Here is a 21,185-nt window from a genome sequence, read left to right on the forward strand (position 1 = left end):
TTGAGATCACGTTAGAGTTTATAACTTTTCAATATCTTCAATATCTTATAGTGTCGCAAAAGTAGAACGTTAAGCAGTTTAGTACAGCGACTCGTATGACCCTTCTGCAGGACACGAAATGGTATATACAGTGTCAGTAGCTACATTTTCTTCTTTTCGTTCCAAGTTAGATAAATTAGTGTTTGATACCGAATGATGCCAGTAGGGATGCGAATTATTGTATGATATTTGTACTGATCGATGTAATCGTTGTGTGGGAGATAGATGGTGTGTTATGTATGTTGTTTCACGTTTGTAAGGATTTATGTAAGCGCTGCGTTCGAGATATGTGTTTCGCAGTTAGGCTACGAAACAACTATCTCTTTACGCAGGCCCATGATCAAGTAGAGTCAGAAGTCGACATTCTTACCAATAGGTTGAATGTCGAGACCGATGCATAATGTTGAATAACTCATGGGCGGGTCTCGTGCGTAGTCACCTCCTCGTGGTGAGACCTGGTAATTGGCATCGTTTTCCAATAATTAATCAGTTGATTAATCTTTGGAAAGCGATACCAAGCCAAGAACTGCGCAACAGTCCAGTTTGGATCGCCAAAGGCCACTAAGAGAATTTTGTTCAAGCTAATTGATAGTCGAAAACTAGTATTAAAGAAGTGTGAATTTATTCTTAGTTTGCAGGAACTATTAAAATGATAAAAATGGATATCGTATTAAATCGGCAAAACAATATCGCCGCTACAATGTTGCTTTATTATAAAATAATTTTACATCTCTGCTTTCAATGCTTAAAAACTGTTTATATAAATGGGACCCGAGCGTAGTTACCTCCTCGTGGTGGGTCCCGGTAATTGGTATCGTTTCCCAAATAATAATAAACCAAGTACTATGTTGAATATTAGTATTATTATTTGAGAAACGATATCAAGCTAAAAACTACTTCAATATAGTCTGGTCTTGATCATCGAAAATAGTTTTGGTGATCTAGACCGGACTAAGACCCCCCCGCGGGGGCGCCGTGGGACATCGTGGGACACCGTGGGACATCGTGGGACACCGTGGGACATCGCGGGACACCGTGGGATGCGAGCGTTTTAGCCTTAATTAATCTTAAGATAGATACCTATGTTATGTGCATTGTAAGCTCATTCTGTACGAAGATACTTATCTATCTTGGAACGAAAAATAAAAATCTCGTCTCTCGTGATGTCCTCGGTTACCACATTGGAAAAATTGTTCCCACGATTTATCGGTTCACGGTCGCTCAGTTTTTTCAAACCGTAGCGTGACGTACTCGCTCGCGCGTATTCCGGGTACGTGCGGGTCAACGTGCACTGGCCAACTCTTTGGATTCGTAAGTCGCCACAAGCACACCTCTGTCTTGGTGACTGCTCGACGACTGCTCGACGTTCGCATCGTATCGCGGGAGTTGTCGTCGCGCCGGTGATGCTAGCGAATCTGTTGGGGATTCAGTCGTGGATCTGCAGTCCTGTCCGATTGGTACTTTGGTACTCGGTCAGGGACCTGCAATTTCACGTCCTCCGTAATTCTGTTCGGGCCCGCGGGAGTGGACCCCACTGTGCAGTTGAGGTCAATGCCTTCGTAATCCTGATCAGCGGTCCCTCCCCGTGAGTGGACCCCACTGTTCAGTTGAGGCCTCTTGCCTTTGTAATCCTGTTCAGCGGTCCATCCCCGGGTTCCACATGTTCAGTTGGAGTGTGTTAAGTTGCTGGCCTATGTGCTGGATCCACGGCTGAATTACCCGTGGATCACTTGCATCATCGGTCGGCGCCATCGACCGCGACTCGTGTAAGTTTCGAACGGCGAAACAGGAATCGAGTTACGGTCAATTCTTGGGCTTTCCGCTGAACCTCGGGGTTATCTCGTGTACGGGGCTACGTCGCGTAGGTTTGTTAGCTCTTTCGAGAGATCGCGATCTCGTTCGTTACGGGCGCGCCGCGATTTTTTCCTTTATCATCTGATTCATCGGGCATTTTCTTGTTTTCCCGTTTTTAAGGGAAACTTATTGAGATCACGTTAGAGTTTATAACTTTTCAATATCTTCAATATCTTATAGTGTCGCAAAAGTAGATCGTTAAGCAGTTTAGTACAGCGACTCGTATGACCCTTCTGCAAGACACGAAATGGTATATACAGTGTCAGTAGCTACATTTTCTTCTTTTCGTTCCAAGTTAGATAAATGTGTGTTTGATACCGAATGATGCCAGTAGGGATGCGAATTATTGTATGATATTTGTACTGATCGATGTAATCGTTGTGTGGGAGATAGATGGTGTGTCATGTATGTTGTTTCACGTTTGTAAGGATTTATGTAAGCGCTGCGTTCGAGATATGTGTTTCGCAGTTAGGCTACGAAACAACTATCTCTTTACGCAGGCCCATGATCAAGTAGAGTCAGAACTCGACATTCTTACCAATAGGTTGAATGTCGAGACCGATGCATAATGTTGAATAACTCATGGGCGGGTCTCGTGCGTAGTCACCTCCTCGTGGTGAGACCTGGTAATTGGCATCGTTTTCCAATAATTAATCAGTTGATTAATCTTTGGAAAGCGATACCAAGCCAAGAACTGCGCAACAGTCCAGTTTGGATCGCCAAAGGCCACTAAGAGAATTTTGTTCAAACTAATTGATAGTCGAAAACTAGTATTAAAGAAGTGTGAATTTAGTCTTAGTTTGCAGGAACTATTAAAATGATAAAAATTGATATCGTATTAAATCGGCAAAACAATATCGCCGCTACAATGTTGCTTTATTATAAAATAATTTTACATCTCTGCTTTCAATGCTTAAAAACTGTTTATATAAATGGGACCCGAGCGTAGTTACCTCCTCGTGGTGGGTCCCGGTAATTGGTATCGTTTCCCAAATAATAATAAACCAAGTACTATGTTGAATATTAGTATTATTATTTGAGAAACGATATCAAGCTAAAAACTACTTCAATATAGTCTGGTCTTGATCATCGAAAATAGTTTTGGTGATCTAGACCGGACTAAGACCCCCCCGCGGGGGCGCCGTGGGACATCGTGGGACACCGTGGGACATCGCGGGACACCGTGGGATGCGAGCGTTTTAGCCTTAATTAATCTTAAGATAGATACCTATGTTATGTGCATTGTAAGCTCATTCTGTACGAAGATACTTATCTATCTTGGAACGAAAAATAAATATCTCGTCTCTCGTGATGTCCTCGGTTACCACATTGGAAAAATTGTTCCCACGATTTATCGGTTCACGGTCGCTCAGTTTTTTCAAACCGTAGCGTGACGTACTCGCTCGCGCGTATTCCGGGTACGTGCGGGTCAACGTGCACTGGCCAACTCTTTGGATTCGTAAGTCGCCACAAGCACACCTCTGTCTTGGTGACTGCTCGACGACTGCTCGACGTTCGCATCGTATCGCGGGAGTTGTCGTCGCGCCGGTGATGCTAGCGAATCTGTTGGGGATTCAGTCGTGGATCTGCAGTCCTGTCCGATTGGTACTTTGGTACTCGGTCAGGGACCTGCAATTTCACGTCCTCCGTAATTCTGTTCGGGCCCGCGGGAGTGGACCCCACTGTGCAGTTGAGGTCAATGCCTTCGTAATCCTGATCAGCGGTCCCTCCCCGTGAGTGGACCCCACTGTTCAGTTGAGGCCTCTTGCCTTTGTAATCCTGTTCAGCGGTCCATCCCCGGGTTCCACATGTTCAGTTGGAGTGTGTTAAGTTGCTGGCCTATGTGCTGGATCCACGGCTGAATTACCCGTGGATCACTTGCATCATCGGTCGGCGCCATCGACCGCGACTCGTGTAAGTTTCGAACGGCGAAACAGGAATCGAGTTACGGTCAATTCTTGGGCTTTCCGCTGAACCTCGGGGTTATCTCGTGTACGGGGCTACGTCGCGTAGGTTTGTTAGCTCTTTCGAGAGATCGCGATCTCGTTCGTTACGGGCGCGCCGCGATTTTTTCCTTTATCATCTGATTCATCGGGCATTTTCTTGTTTTCCCGTTTTTAAGGGAAACTTATTGAGATCACGTTAGAGTTTATAACTTTTCAATATCTTCAATATCTTATAGTGTCGCAAAAGTAGATCGTTAAGCAGTTTAGTACAGCGACTCGTATGACCCTTCTGCAAGACACGAAATGGTATATACAGTGTCAGTAGCTACATTTTCTTCTTTTCGTTCCAAGTTAGATAAATGTGTGTTTGATACCGAATGATGCCAGTAGGGATGCGAATTATTGTATGATATTTGTACTGATCGATGTAATCGTTGTGTGGGAGATAGATGGTGTGTCATGTATGTTGTTTCACGTTTGTAAGGATTTATGTAAGCGCTGCGTTCGAGATATGTGTTTCGCAGTTAGGCTACGAAACAACTATTTCCATACGCAGGCCCATGGTTAAGTAGAGTCAAAACTCGACATTCTGCCAACAGGTTGAATGTCGAGATCGATGTGTAGTGTTACATAACCCATGGGCGGGTATCGTGCGTAGTCACCTCCTCGTGGTGAGACCTGGTAATTGGCATCCTTTTCCAAAAATTAATCAGTTGATTAATCTTTGGAAAACGATGCCAAGCTAAGAACTACGCACCAGTCCAGTTTGGATCTCCAAATGCCGCCAAAAGAATTTTGGATGATCTAGACTGGACTGCACCGTGGTACACCGTGGTAACGTAATACGTTATAACGTTATACCATATAACGTAATACGTTATAACGTTATACCGTATAACGTTATGTTATATATCGTAATACGTTATAACGTTATATCATATAACGTTATGTTATATAACATAATACGTTATAACGTTATACCATATAACGTATTACTCTATTGCGTTATACGGCATAGCGTTATGTTATGTAACGTAATACGTTATAACGTTCTATCATATAAGGTTATGTTATATAACGTATTACGTTATAACGTTATACCATATAACGTAATACGTTATAACGTTATACCGTATAACGGAGTGTCTAAATTTTAATGGCGGAAAATAACATTAATAAATCTAGGGAGCAGAATAATTTATACATATTTTATAACGTGTTACGATATGAGGTGATGTATTATAACGTAATATAATATAACGTAATATCATATAACGTAATATCATATAACGTAATATAATATAACGTAATATGATATAACGTAATATAACATAGCGTGGTACAATATAACAAGTTATGATATAAGGTAATGTAATATAACGTAGTATAATATAACGTGTTATGATATTAGGTAATATAATGTAACGTAATATAATATGTCGTAATATAATACTCCGTAATATAATATAACATAATATAATATAACATGGTATAATGTAACATGATATAATATAAGGTAATGTAATATAACGTAATATATTATATCTTCATATAACATAACGTAATATAATTTAATGTAGTATAATTTAAGGTAATATAGTATAACATAATATAACGTGGTGTGTGTTCAAATTATTTAAATAGAAGTGTCTTATAGTCAAGCAACATGATTATTCGAACGAGGCTTAATTGGTTTTACGTCTCGCTACGTGTATGGACACTGTCATTTATTTTGTGCACATCAGTAACTTGAATGGGAACCACGTGTTAATAGTGATACTGAATTATTCGAGCGCATCGAAGACTTCGCTCTCGGGAGTTGTATCTCGTATGCAGTATATCCTTCAACAGATGGCAATGCTCCTCCCATCTTTTCTGCGATTTCTATGAACACTCATGGAATCGCATACATACGTCGCGTCTGTACGGATTAATTTTAGTAGCTTGAAGATTTCGTTCGATGTCTTTGAAAACAACGATTGTTACGTTTTTCCGTGAATACAAATCTCGCATCTGAAGCTTTCTAGGGTTTGTACTTATGATGATTCCGTTTTTATTGCTTACCGTATCTCTGACGTTTAGGTATCTTATACGTCTGTGCCATACTCTACCTTCGTTTACCTGCTTTCAATGCAGCATCCGAGCGTTAAAACGAGTTGTCTCACCGTTTTGTTTACAGGTAATAAAGTTCGCCGACCTAGACAAAAAGTTTCCTCTTCGTTTTCTCCGCGTATATTGGGGAGATTCTTTATGATAGGTAAGGCCACATCGCCTGAATAACTTTTATTCTGTTGTAAAGTGGAATAAATTATTGCAGAGAGCATGCCACATGGAACATATGGTTAAGATACGTGTACTCCTTTTTCCTATAGAATACTAGCCGGGTTAAGTGTTTAGAATTTGGTGGATTCGTCGGCGAAGGTGACTACTTTTATTCTCTACGTAGGAGAGCACAGAAATTAAATCTCGAATAAAATTTTAGAAAGAAGTTAGTAAAATTGCGTTTTTAGTTTCGTACATATCATATATATATATATATATATATATATATATATATATATATATATATATATATATATATGATATTTGATATATGATGTATATGTATTTCAGTACATTAATCGATGCAGCTCGAGATTCTCTAGAAAAAATAATAAACCCACTTATGTCTAAGAACTGTTACTTTAGTGGATAGTTTGATTTTCATTTTCTAAAAATATAATTAACAATATATACATTATATAATTAATATAACGTAACGTAATGTAACGTATTATATAATTAATATATATATATATATATATATATATATATATATATACTAAAATAGAGGAAGAGATAGTTTCTTTTCATCAAGATACGTTCTCAATAACAACATACAAAATTCTTAATTGTAAAATGCTTTAGAGCCCTCGTGAATAAAATGGACGAGATAGTAATTTTGAAAATAATCGACCGAGTGATTTCATTGGTTCGGCCAGCGCAACGTTTCGATAGGAACTGAACATCGTATAACGAGAGAAAAAAACATGGAAGCGAAGGTTTCGTAGGTATGTATTGGACCAGGTTTTGAGGCATATACGCGGACTACCGTAGCAAACATCCGAATAGTCCATTCCGACTCTATCCAATATTGACACGCCGCTGAGTGAAACAATGGAAATATGTTGCGTGGCCAGTAGCGTCGAGGAGGAACGTAAATATTGAGTAAATTAGCATTAATCTGTTAGCATTCTCGTATCGGCGTTGCTCAACGGGGCATCCGTTGTAAATGCTTCAAAAATCACGGGCGACTCTTCAACAGAATGCATCATTGTTTTGTATTTGTCGTTCGCTCGATTATACCGGAACGCGATGCAGAGAACGCTTTTGAAACTAGCATCCCCCCAATTGTCTATCACGTTTACCGATTCTACAGGAAAAATGAAGGGGGGGAGGATAAGGCAACAGAAATGGTAGGAATTTCACGGTGATATTTCATCACAAGTGGACCTGAATTTCATGAGTGAACCTGAAAAGCATGAGCCTGGTGCGATGAAAAAAATTTTACACTTTTTTATTGATATCATTCTACATTTCGAAGACTTTTGCATACTCGTGTAAATATAAAGGAATGTCAGAGTTATCAAATATCTTCGAGCTTTGACTGGAGTTGAGGGACTGAGATGATAAACAATGGAAATATCAAGCGAAGATCTTCAATGGAAATTCATTTTTATTCATTTTGACACTTATCTCATCGTTTGAACGCTATCGGTGTCTGTTATAAATATAGCAGACTATCGGTGTCTGCTATATTTGTGGATTTAGAGGGGAAATAAATGGTAACGAGTGTATCAAATTGGTTAAATTTATTGACTTGAGCGCTGTGCTTTTATCGTTTTCGATTACTACTAAAGTTTAATTAAAAAAAAAAAGGAATTAAGTAACATGTATGAAAAATACAGGATTCGTACATAAAAATATTATGATTGATAATTTCAAAATAAAGATATTGTTATGATCGACGATTTAATTCGTCTTCCCTAGTTAATAGGTTAATACGATAGCTCTAATGCATATACATTAACTATAAAACTATATATGTGTGGCATAATCACAAAATTGTATAAAGATAAATTTCTAGTAAAATATTAATTGAAAACAAGAAAGATTAATGTAATGCTTATGTTATATATTGGACTGTAATATATTTCTTCGATTTCTATATTTATTATATACATGAACAATATATGTCACAACTTGATATGTAATTAATATGTTTCAGTCTATATATCTATTTATATGTGTATAAATTATGTTCACTCTTTAATATACACACTCTTAATGATTTATAATAATTAATAACACAATCGTAAGGCGACTTAAAGGTTTTTATCTGAAATCTCTACATTTGATTGAACATTAAAGGTACATTCGATAAAGAGATTTGAAATTGGGAAACGAATTCCCGGTGAGCAAGCATGATTGACATCGTGTCGAAGTTAGTAGGAAAGATCACGCGTAGACACATGACGCGGCTGACATAAACTGTCAAACGTGAACGAACAGATTGTCCCGGCCACTGTACGTGATCAACGTGGTCAGTTCTCTAATTTCTCGTATTTCGTCGAAGGAACGGAGATCCCTCGGCTGTCAGTACGCGTTTAATACCACCAAGAAGGAAAGAGATTTTGTAACTTGAAGGAAATTTTCTGAGAGATATCCGACATGAGGTCATTTACATTTTTAAATTTTTCCCATCTAACATTCTATTAAATACTTTGAATGTGGATCACGATGGATGTATAAGCGTAAATTAGATATTAATTATATGCACGTAATCAATTAATCAATGATTTCCAAGTACGCGTTTCTTAACAATATTTATTTCACATTATCTGGATTTCAAGTATTTTCATGAAATTTATCGCTACCTTTTCGCGATTCTTTTGAACATCGTTTAATTAACATTTTGTAGAACTGTGTGGTGAAATCGTTCATCGTACTGTATGACATAACAACTATTTTATTCGCGTTACGTGCAGATGAAAATTTTTGAATTGATTTATATGTATAATAAACATAATCTCGTAACAAACTCGAAGTTTCTCTTACTTAATAATAAATGTATCCTTACGTAGAAGGATGGAAAGAGATTTTTATCAATGTTACATAGATCCTGCGTAATTGTGCGCCGAATATGAACAAAATTTATATTAAAATTAAAATATTAAAATTTATATAAAATGAATATAATTTTAATATTTTAATACGTACTCTCATTTGCGAATTGGGATATTCATTATCTTCAAACTATTTGTAATTGTCGATAAGAAGTAACGCATAAAATTCAGCGTATAAAAAGAGGAAAATGTTGGCATCATATTTATCGTATGTTTTTAAAAATGTAGTGCAAGAATTAAATCGGTTGGGCTTATTGTTAGCATCATTTAGACAATATGTCGTGGAACATGCTGTCGTAGATCAGAAGCGAGGAACAGTTTATTATGGCCGGATACGTAGGGAAGGCGCAGCTTGGTGATTTAGGGATGCTACAAATAACGGGCGAGCCAGCAGTAAAAGGAAGTTTAAAGTTGCCATCAAAACTTAAGAGACCTACTATCAAAATTTTTGGGATCGCGAAACGTAATTCTAATATACGATCGATATGAACTGCAGAACTTAAGGAAAACACGAAAACAAATTTGTGGAAGAAATCATATATAAAATTTGTATTTTATATTGTATATTTGACCACTAGTAAACTATTAAACTAAACGAACCAAAGATCTTAACACTTATTTACAACGTTATAAATAATTTTACCTATGCTTTCGTTACATTAATTTAATTAGTTTATTTAAAAACAATCTAAAAAGATTCATTCAAATTAATTGATTTAAAAATTCGAAAATTAATTTTGTTTAGAAAAGCAATTTTTCTAACAGTCAGAAGGTTCGTTATTTCCTATTGTCGATCTTTGATCACGATAATCGATATCTTATAGTTAGCAGAGATGAGTAATGTACAGCAATTTCGGACGAAAAAGAATTTTTTAGAGTATAGGCATCCTTGCCGCAGATTGGGTGTGACAAGGTTATTCATATTGGGTGTTGGGTTCATAGATCAACCTTTTGATCTACGAATGACCGACAAAGGGACGCGAAAGAAAGGAACAAAAAGCGGTTAACACTTTCAAAGACATTTCTCTCAAACTATGGTCAAATTCCCTGAAAGTGATTTCTGCTGCGCTTGTGGCATTGCTGGCTTGAACGAACTTGAGGTGTCAGATGTATGAAAATTGCTTTAATTTTTGGAAAAATTGTAATCCATTAAAATAGTGAAAATTATAAAGAAAATTATATTATATTATATTAAATCTGAAGAGTTGAAAGATTGCAAAAATTTGCTTGATATGATAAGAATTTGGCATTTCTTAATAACGGTTAATGTAATTTTTCACTCTCAAGGTTGATTTATTATATATGTCAGAGAAGCGTCAGGAATAAGGTTGTGGGCGTTTGATAAATCTTCATTGAAATTGGCCATCGTTGGGTTATAACGAAGGTACGGTTTATTAATACGAGTATGGATACTACCGATGCGACAATCAACCGTGGTAGTTGGACACTCGCGATACTAGTGATGTTGGTCTTAGGTTCAATAACGAATCCGCGGTCAACGGGATGATAGATGTACGTGCTCACAAAAATCTAAGTCGGACTCTTTGCAAAACGTGGAATATCCACCGAGCGTACAGACACTAAGTAACTCGCTAATACGACCTCGCGAGAGAATGACTCTCCGTCGCGATGATGCTGCAGAGGAAAGCTATGATGGGGTGCGTCTGAGGACACGAGATCATCGGATTCGTCGAGGATAGCCTTCGTTCAGAAGGTGAGGGAATTTGGCGTTGCTGCTAATTGGTCAATCTCCATATCGGTGGTTAGAAAAGGATGCTAGCCGCCCTCGAGGGAAAGTTGCTAGTGGGAGACGCCGTTCGTTGAAAAATAGGTCTCTCCTACCTTCCCGTAGCTGAGACAAAGACTGTTTGTTTGAAGGACTTTAGTCAACTAAATCCTAAGATTTATGACGGGCCCTCAGGCTAGCTGAACTGCGGAGACGCATCGACATCTAGCAATCATCTTGCTCGAAGAATAGGGTCTGCGTGTGGCGAGCCACGGGACAGAAACCATTGGAATGTTTACTGTCGCGTGCCGCCACAAATATTTCTTTTAAGGAGAGCTATAGAATTACTCCATACCTTTGTTAGACAAAGCGTTCATCCCGTGACCGCGGCTATGTTCGGCGACTGGCTGTCGCCTCGAGCCCAAGCTCATTATCACAACTCGCGAACAATTACAATCGGATTGAATAACTACAATTGTTTAATTACAGCTATAGTAGACTCTAGATTACAATGTTGCGGGATTATCCAAAATTCCAAAGGCTCCGGTGTTCTTTCATCTCCGACATATATATTTACAATTTATCTAGAAATGTAAGGAGCTATCAATTAATACACTGGTACATTCTATCAACTGTGTATCAACTATCAACAATTGGTTATAAAGAAAGAAATGTAATATATTTAGAAATAAATATATTGTGAAACATGAAAAGAAAAAGCCAGCTATAATTTGTGAAGGATATTCGATAACAGATGATACAAAATTTGAGAAGAACTTTTACAAGCCAAAAATTTAAAAAATTAATAAAAAATTTTTAAACTAAAATTAGTGAAAATTGAATTATTAGAGGAAATTTACTGAATGATACGTGAGACAGTAATTGCGGAACGATTTAACAGCAGTATGTAGAGCTTAATTTATGTTTCGTACATAATATAAAGCCAATATTTGTATCTTTGTATTTAAATGAAAAGCTTGACAATGAGAAACGGTGCATATGCTCTACAATTAATTTATTAAAAAAACAAATTAAATTTATATAACTGAAAGGCAGGAAAGTAAATACAATAGGGATAACGAATGCAGTTAAACCATTCTTATTATGTTCTTCATAATTAGAACAATTTGATTTAATTAATTTTGTGAAAATATTCTGTTGCCCCTCAAATATGTTTATATTTCAAAACGAAATAAAAAGACCCTATATTATTAAAATATTATTAACTTTACATCTTTAATAAATTTGTTTTAAATCATTAAAAAATACACAAAACAAATCTGTTAACTGGTTGATAAATAGGGAAATATTAATCACATTCACTTTTGCATCTGAACTAAGTTTTAAAAATACCACACACAACTCCATTAACTCGTTCGCGAACTAGCCACTACCTGTCTCCTTACTTTGGTCCATAAAGTGTTCTCCGTTAAACCCATGAAAACAGCTTGCGGCGAATAAAAATTGGCCACTATACTTTTTAATATGCCCCGATTAATTCAACTCGAGTTTAACCCAAGTTCTCCGCAATTCGCTACAATTTATACGTATAACATCAAACAAGCTCTCAATTTGCACCTCAGGGCGCCAATTTCTTGTATTTTTAATTTAAACGAAACGTTCACAACCCTCGTATTAACGAAGAATAAAATTTATCTTATCCGGGTGGACAGGTTGGCCGCTGTTTGCCGAGGATTCAGCTAGTTCTACCCTAGTTAGGCAATATTAATTTAACATAGGCCGCGTGGATTTCTGGAATCTACGTGAAAACGGTACTTGTTCGAAGTCATCTCATAATGGAATTCTGCGAGCGGCTGTGGAAAAATTCAGAGCCCCGCGGATCCCTCGGGATCTCGTTTACGGACTGATATTGAAACGGGTAAACGGTGTTCCAACGACAAAGGAGAACTGCACGCACGAGCGGTTCACTGGGATTACCGTCGTTTTGTTTATTCGCAAACATGTTACAAAAGTATTCTACGTGGAAACGAACCGTGGATAGAAAGAGAAAGAGAGAGGGAGATAGAGGGATAGAGAGAAGAATGTGCAAACGCGGAAAAGAGAGAGGTCGCCGGTTTTCCTCTCGGTGTCCCTCAATTTATGTAAGTATGCCACTTACTCGTACGATACACGATAGACGTACACGTGCCGCTTTTATGCGCCAGCCAAGGTGTGGTGTACGAGACAAGCCGTACGCTGGCAGCATTTGTGTTCCACCACGGTAGGATATTGTATGAATTGTATCCACGGGCACACGATTGTACGGTAATAAGTTTCCTTGGGAATACCGCTGAAACAGAGGATACTTTATTCCGTTTTGCATCGACCCTAGAGTTACGTTGCCACTACATTTCGCCACTGGAGAGAGCCAATTCTCCAAAATGTCGTACAACAGTCGAGTAGAAGAGCAAGCTAATTGTTCCATCTATTAACTGCTAAGCGGACGATAAGTTGCTGGTGTACTTATATACATCTTCCTTGCCCTTAGACGCATCGGGCCAAATAATTGGATAGACTGCATTTCGAATGGTATGCGCATATAACTTCATTTAGGTGGTGGTAGTTTTATGGTAACTTGTTTGGTGTCTATCTTTAATTACAACAACAAGATAAATGTGATAAAAATGTGATAGTGATATCTAGTAATATCGTTTTGTAAATGTAGATAATTTTGTGGTAGTTTGTTGGTGTTTCTTTTTTGTCAGTAGGGTAATATCATTAACTAATGCTTGGAAGTTTATTTAAAAACAACGCGATAGTGATATCTACTAATATTATTTGTAAGTTTGTGTATTTACATACTCCTGTTTCTCAGTAAAGAGTTTTCTATCACATTTCATTTCATAGGATGAAATTTATATAGTTGTGTTACTGAATAGTACAAAATTTAATACACTTGTTACATATAATAAATATGTTGTTCAGTAAACATTTGATATTAATATTTCTGATAGGTGTGAGAAATACGTTTCTATTAAAGATAATAATATAGAAAATAATTATATGTCAACTATTTCTATCAGCAAAAATTTACTAAATAAATTATGAAACATGTTCAAAGAAAAAGGGGCAGAGAACACAAGTTTGACGTTTTAGAGATTAGATATTTACAAAGTCCGTTTCAGGAGATGAACTTCCAAATCATAAATTAATCAAACAAAACTATTTATGCAATAGTAATAGTCGTCCTCCACTGTTTCTAAATATAATCCCAGAATCCTACAATTTATCTGAGCCTCTTGAATATCATAATATCAATTAATATTAAGATTTGTTTCGCGTGTTAAGTAACAATTTGAGTATAAATAGAATTTCCCTTAAACATTTTGGAAGCTTGTGTATCAAATATAATAAACAGTATAGGATATTTGTATTTTAAACAAAAGACTTTTACCTGTGTCTATCAAATAGCGCTTTTGATAAGGGTAATGAGTTTTCCATTAAAATTATGAAATATTTCAAATAATCACCGAGAAACTGATTTTCCATTTGATATATCTACGACCAGTCGTATTTCGTGTGCAAATAATTAATCTCAAATATTTAAACGATTCATCGAGACATAAATGTCTATATCGAAAATATTCATTGAGACATAAATGCAGACAGAAAATTTTTAATTTTTCCAATACTGTTCCAGTAGAAGGTAGAGAATAATTATCGTGTATATTTTTTCATTATTTAATAAAATTCTGATCTATTCAAGCGAATTAGATTTTCACCAGGCAAACTATTTAAATCCGCACTTTATTTATTAATGTTATAGCATTTTTTATAACTTTTTACTTTGTCTTTTGTAAAATAATAAAACGCTAAAATTTCACAAATTGGCAGTTTTAAAGAATATATATAATTATAAGTCAGAAGAATTCAATGAGGTATCTTCAAGAAAAAAATTAACCCAATTTCAACAATTATTCTATATCTAACAATAAATATTAAGAATAATAAATAGATTTCCACTGTTAAAAGAAGTCAAATCCAATTCTTTAAAAATCAGAGTGCAATATCAGAGAATGTCTCGGGAAATTTAGAATGACTGAAGAGACGTAACCAAAAGTTTTAGAAAAATACTTGAAATTCGTAATATCGCAAGGGAGTTTATCGGGTCATTGCCAAGTTTATAGAGAAACATTTCTGGACTTCCAAGCGAATAGAAGTATCGAGACGTAGCTATCCATGCTTTGTGCGATAACAGTCTCCAAGCCTGAATGGAAAACTTCTACCGTGGAAAATTCGGTAATCAATTTTCGGCAGGCACATATAATTTTCAGCCAGCGAATGTTACGATAATAAACTCTGCGGAGGGAATGGAATTGACGTACCTAGTTCATAAAGTTTTTACGACCCAGTCAAAGTAAAATATTTTGCGAATAACATTTATTTGAATGGTCCTTTACCATAAAAACAAAATTTTTTTGGGAAGAAGTGATGTTTTAGAAATTAAATTGTATACCATGATAGAAGTAGATTAACTGTAAATATTAAATTGGGCGAAAATTCTTCACATCGCGAAAAATTTCCTATGAATGTTTTAAGTTTCGGAATTTATTAATTTTCCTTTGAACGTGCAATTTATTTTCTTCTTCACTTTACTTTTATTTTATTTTTTGCCGATTAAGAATTATTATATAAGAATATTGTTTCTTAAAATAAGCATGAGTCAGTCTAAAATATTGAATAATATTTTGTTAATTTCATATTCGCGTTTATTCAGGAATTCAAATACTAAAATAGCTTGGCTTTATTGTCAGTTAAACAATATATTAAGTCGGTCAAATAGTGCCTTAATTGTAATAAATGATCCTGACAACTGCTTGCGCCTAGCATGTACAAACTTCTAGGTGGGTTTAACGTTTGTGCGTAAATTCGAGTCGTTAGCGGTTTTCCCGAAAACGTACCGTTCTACAGCATTTGGAAGAAACTTTGAAGTAATGAATGGTAATAAACTTAATAATCCTCCGGAATTTTATTGCATTGCTATTTTTTATTTGTTTCTAAATAAATTCTACATCGCCGTATTCTTGTAAAAAATAATAACCTCTCATAAGTGGTAACTTTTACGTTTAATTAAATTTTTTTTTAAATATAAAACTTATTTTTTCTGAATTATTTTCAGTAATATTTTGTAAAGCATTGAGTTTCTTAAATTTGGCCCATTCATTAGTAAAAAATCTAGTGATTTTTTATACTAGTCTTAATTTGCGTGATTGAAACAATTTTCTTAACAATTTACATAACATTTCTCATTCTAATTTTATAATATTCTTATTAAATTTAGAAGATTTTTTATTTTTTAAAAGATTTAACACAATTTCTTCTTTTTATTTAATCCATTTGAAATACCAAACGACGACGCGTTTGAAGCTATCGAGCATGAATATCATAAAAACTCTTAAATCTATTGTTGCAAGAGATAAATTAGCATTAACGATAATACGTTAACTTTCCTACTCAGAAATATCACTTTTTATTCACGAAAATGTCATAAAGCTGCCAATGAAAATCCTCATGTAATTCTATTTCATCCGATGGAATAAAAGAATACATTTACCTTCGCTGCATTTACATTCGTTCCCTCGTTTCATATAAGTTTGTTAATTGGCTTAATTGCAAATATTAATTACTTTCTTACTAGAGTTCCTGGAAATATGTATATGGAAATGGTGTATAACGGTATGTTCATAACTGCGTCCTTAATAAACGTGAAGACTAGAAGTAAAGGTAGGAAAATGAAATAGATAAAATTTCATCCGTGCAAACATAACATTGTTTTCCTTAAGGTAAAGAAGAGAATTAAAACAATATTTTGCTTTATACGAAGCAGCTACAGTTTCTTTGTAGAAATATTTCTTTACACTAAATGTGAATAAAAATTTATTTTTCATAATTAATTTTTTACAAACATATTTCATTTATATTATTATATTACATTCTATGTTTTAAGGATTCGAAACTAAATAATTCTAAATCGAATTACAATCGAATCGAAATAATTCGAATTACATTTTACATCTTTTTATATTTCTAGATCTGAGAAGGTTACAGTTGAACATCTTGATTCTCATAATTTTTATGATTTATCTATTATGCAAATACACGAAATTCTTATCGTATTTTAAAAAATATCGTAGGTAGACGAAATTTGTTATGGAAAGCAGTGGAGGAGTAAAGTAATAGGGTTGTCTCAAACTCACCTTATCAGCAAGTTATAATGTACGAGCTAGCACAGGTCATCTCGAAACGCTTTCTTATGAATACGACCCCATACATAGCATCTATGTGCATAGCATTCGTCTGCATCTTCAATGTGCTATTATATCTGTACGTTGCATATCATATTACATATATGTACGTACATCTAATTTATATCCATTCATTATTTATTTATCTGCACATTTTGCTTATTATTACAAATGAAATTTAATTTCATGTAACTGATAAGAAGCAAAAGATATTTCACAGTTATGAAATGAAATTCTCCCTCCCTCTCTCTCCCTCTCTTTCTCTCTTCAAAAAATTGGTGATACATTTCTTTTAATTCATAGTGTAAGATATTTTATATATATGTTTCTCAGAAACACAATAACAATCATAAAATACATATTAAAAGTAGATTACTTATATCTTATGCAATTACTTATGCAATTTCGAACTTTGTATGAATGTAAGAAAATGGAACCTGAATAAAATATTATACAATATCAATCGTTGTTAATTGAATATTAATTGAATGTAATTTTGGATATTTGATCTTTTTATAGCAAGTACTTTACTTTGGATATTTTATATATTTTTGCATATGATGTGCATTTTGTACACTTCAACGCCTCCTTTCTCATAAATGCATAAAATTCCACGATTTAATCGTAAATTCAATTACTAAAAATTATTCTACTAAGTCTAAGAGATATACATGTAGAAAGAATTTATCTATATGAAATTCAACAAAACTTGAGTTTCTTTTTCTATAATTTTTGGTAATTCAACATTCTGGAATAAACATTCTTTATGTTTTTGTCCATGTAACAAAGTCTCAAGCTATTCTTCTTCAGATTATCGTAAACCTTGGTACAGATATGAAAAATCTAGGTTCACTGAACGATGATGCGCCATGGAAATGGTCATAAAAAGAGAGCATGAAATCTGAGGCACAACTCGTATAAACTGGACGCGACGAACCGATTGGTTCAGCGTTTTCTTATTCCTTCTCACTTCAGCGATCGCTGAAGTGTCACACTAAAGGAGATTCGACGAAGCAGCGTTTCGTAAAAGAACGAGCATCGTGCTGCCAGTCTACATCTTTCTGTCGATGTTCTACCCGTTACCCTGAATAAGATCATGAAATTTACGGCCTACTTCCTCTGACGTAACAGGCCATCCTAACGTTCACGAACATCCGACGACAGTTCGATTGCTTCCTCATCCGAACCGACCATCCTTCTGGCTACTATTGCGGAATCATTCGATTTGCTAACATTACAGTGATTACTCAATACCAGCGTTCACACTGATTTCAAATATACATCCATCTTCTCGATTAATACTATCACAGAATTACCAAAACGGTCAAGGTGATCAATCCATAAATTTTCATAATGCTTTCATAAATTAATATGCTACCCTAATGCAAAATATATATTATTGAGATTTGATGTTCTCCTTTTGTAACTATAGAAATTAATACAATTACACATTAAGAATTATCGGATTCTTACGTATTGGTGCACATGCACCTTGGAAATGGGATTTAATCGTTTAAGTATCTTAATCGGTGCAGTCGGCAAGCAGACAAATAGTGGCCACAGGCTATTGGCGAGCGGGCTTGCGGCAAAGCTCTAATATAACTCAGGCCACCTGATAGTTTCATTACTCTAGTAAATTCACCGCCCATGGCGAAACCCTTATACATCCTCCTTCGTATATACTTGTATAAGTGACTGTTCTTCTGTACGAAATGTTACGAATACTTAATAAAGAGAAAGCTATCAAACGCTTAATAGAATCGAAAGAAACTAAAAATTTCGATTCGTCACTTCGTATAGCGTTCCTCTACATTTTCTCATGTCCATTATCCTTTTACGGTGAAACGTGGCGATTTCGCGTTTTGTACTGTACACATTCACCACATAGAACCAAAGATGATATCAGGGGATGAATTCGTTTTGATGTGATCCCGCAGAAAGCAGCGTCTTTCTCGTTTCCCCGCTATCAGCCTTAAAAATCGCTGGTAAAAACTTTGTGCGTTAGAGTATTTCGTATGTATATTTTACTTAACAGAAGCCGCGGATGTAAAACACGCGCTTTTAACGTATATGCTTCGTATATTCGTATTCACAACGAGGCGTAAATATGCCAGCTAGCGGCTAACGTTCTGCAGAAAACTTTATGGAAATATGAATGGTCAGGGTTTATTTTTATTAGGAGTCCTTCTTTTATGCGGTGCACGCATGTTCCTCTTGCAAGCCCTCACAAGCGGAAAGGCGTGCTTTTCCATCAGGAAATATTCCACCTTTTGATGTTCGAAGGCACTTCGCCTGGGTAATGACATTACAGAAATAGGGGTTGTACACTAGCTGGAAGCATGTAGCATACTTCTACACCGCCGTTTACCACCTACGATCCCATATACAGAAGTGGTTTGGTATATACGAGTCATATTTTTCATATACCCCATTGATGTTACATTCCGAAACACTGGATGCTTCCAATAGATACCTATCTATTATTGCGATCACGATTCCTCTAACTTCGAAAATTCCCTATCGCCGATGGGTTTTACGCGAACCGTCGGTGTGAAGCCTATGACAAATTTCTTTCACCGTGAAATATTATTGCAGAGAATTTAATAGATATGGAGGTATATTGAAAGTTTCTTTACACAACTGCCTTCTAATTAATTTCAGGCTTGTTAAACTATTATTTAAATTTCGTAATGAAGGAAAGTGAAAGTAAGAACAAAGTACAAATATTATCATAGAGTATTTAATACATATGCAAATATAGGGAAATAAGGGTTTTGGCATTTTTCTTAGCTACATTCTATTGATTCTGGATTTGTTAATTTAGTGTATAAATTCTTAATCGTGAAAAGTCAAAGCGCAGTATGATACTCTGTTCGTGGAATACAAAGTAGGATACAAGAGCGACATACAAATATCGTTACAGGGGATTTGATAAATATTGAAATGTAAGGAAATAGAAATTTTGAAAATTGTCAGTTTCGGTCGGATACCTGCTATAAATTTCAGATTTGTTGATTTATCACTTCAATTTTGTAATCGAGAAAAGCCAAAACGTAGTATAATATCTCCTTCAAGGGAAGCCAAAGTAGGATACAAGAGTGAAGTATATACGACACAAGCGAAGAAAAGGACCGAAGGTATGAAACATTTTATTATGAACGAAAGGATCAGTTTTATTATGACCACGGGGCAGGAGTTTATACAGGATGCAACATCATTTGCGACATAAAAAAGACCTTGCTGTTTTACATAAACGTGTCACACGCAGAGTAAAATTTGCACAGTATAGCATGTTTAATAAAGGTTCGCCGTATGCGCTTTCTTTTAACTTACCGCTTTTCAGTTTATGATAATGTTTATAAATATTTACGGCGCGTCATTAGTTACGTAAAAAAACGGACGTAAGAACGTAATTAAAAGTAGTACCACGTACTTCTAATAAGTTTATATATTTAAAATTGTAACAATGAATATTGTATAAATTTATTAAATCTATCGATCTTTGATAAATGTATTTCTTAGGTTTTAAATCTTAAATACGTAAATTGTGATACGTAATTTTGCATTCATTACTTCATTCCTTTTGATTTCATCAAAATAATTTCATTATTTTTTATAAATATTCTTTAAATAGGTTCAATATCTAAATATTCTACTCTACGTGAATTATATTTGATTTATGTATACTTCCTTAGATGTTTTCGAATGGTTTGACGAATCCTACAGTAAATCGTGGAAGGTCCATTATATGCTGCCTCTATTATAAATTAATATAATAGTGCCATGTTGAAATACAGTTGAGGTCCCAATCTCCGCGAGGGATATGTTCCGAGCTTCCCTCGTGGATATTCGGAACCGCGGAAAATAGCCAACCATATATTCTGCAATTCTATCTATTATACTACTTAATTTATAAATTAGCTACAACAAGATATTAACAACAATAAATCCTAGTATGATAATAATATAACATATTATACCTTTTTAATATTAACGGAGCTCATCTATAGCTTGGTTTATATCACTCAAGTTACTTGAATTGAAGCAACAAGAAATCACATTTGCATATCACTTATTTGATATAAAATATATTTATCAAATCCCTATTCTCATCATTATTAGTTAAATCAGATGACTTCGAGGTTACTTGAATTTAAATAATTCACACTAACGAAATTGAGAAAATTTGTATTGATTTAGGAATTTATTA

This window comes from Bombus vancouverensis, chromosome 9, assembly GCF_051014615.1.
Source record: "Bombus vancouverensis nearcticus chromosome 9, iyBomVanc1_principal, whole genome shotgun sequence".
Taxonomy (NCBI): Eukaryota; Metazoa; Arthropoda; class Insecta; order Hymenoptera; family Apidae; genus Bombus; species Bombus vancouverensis.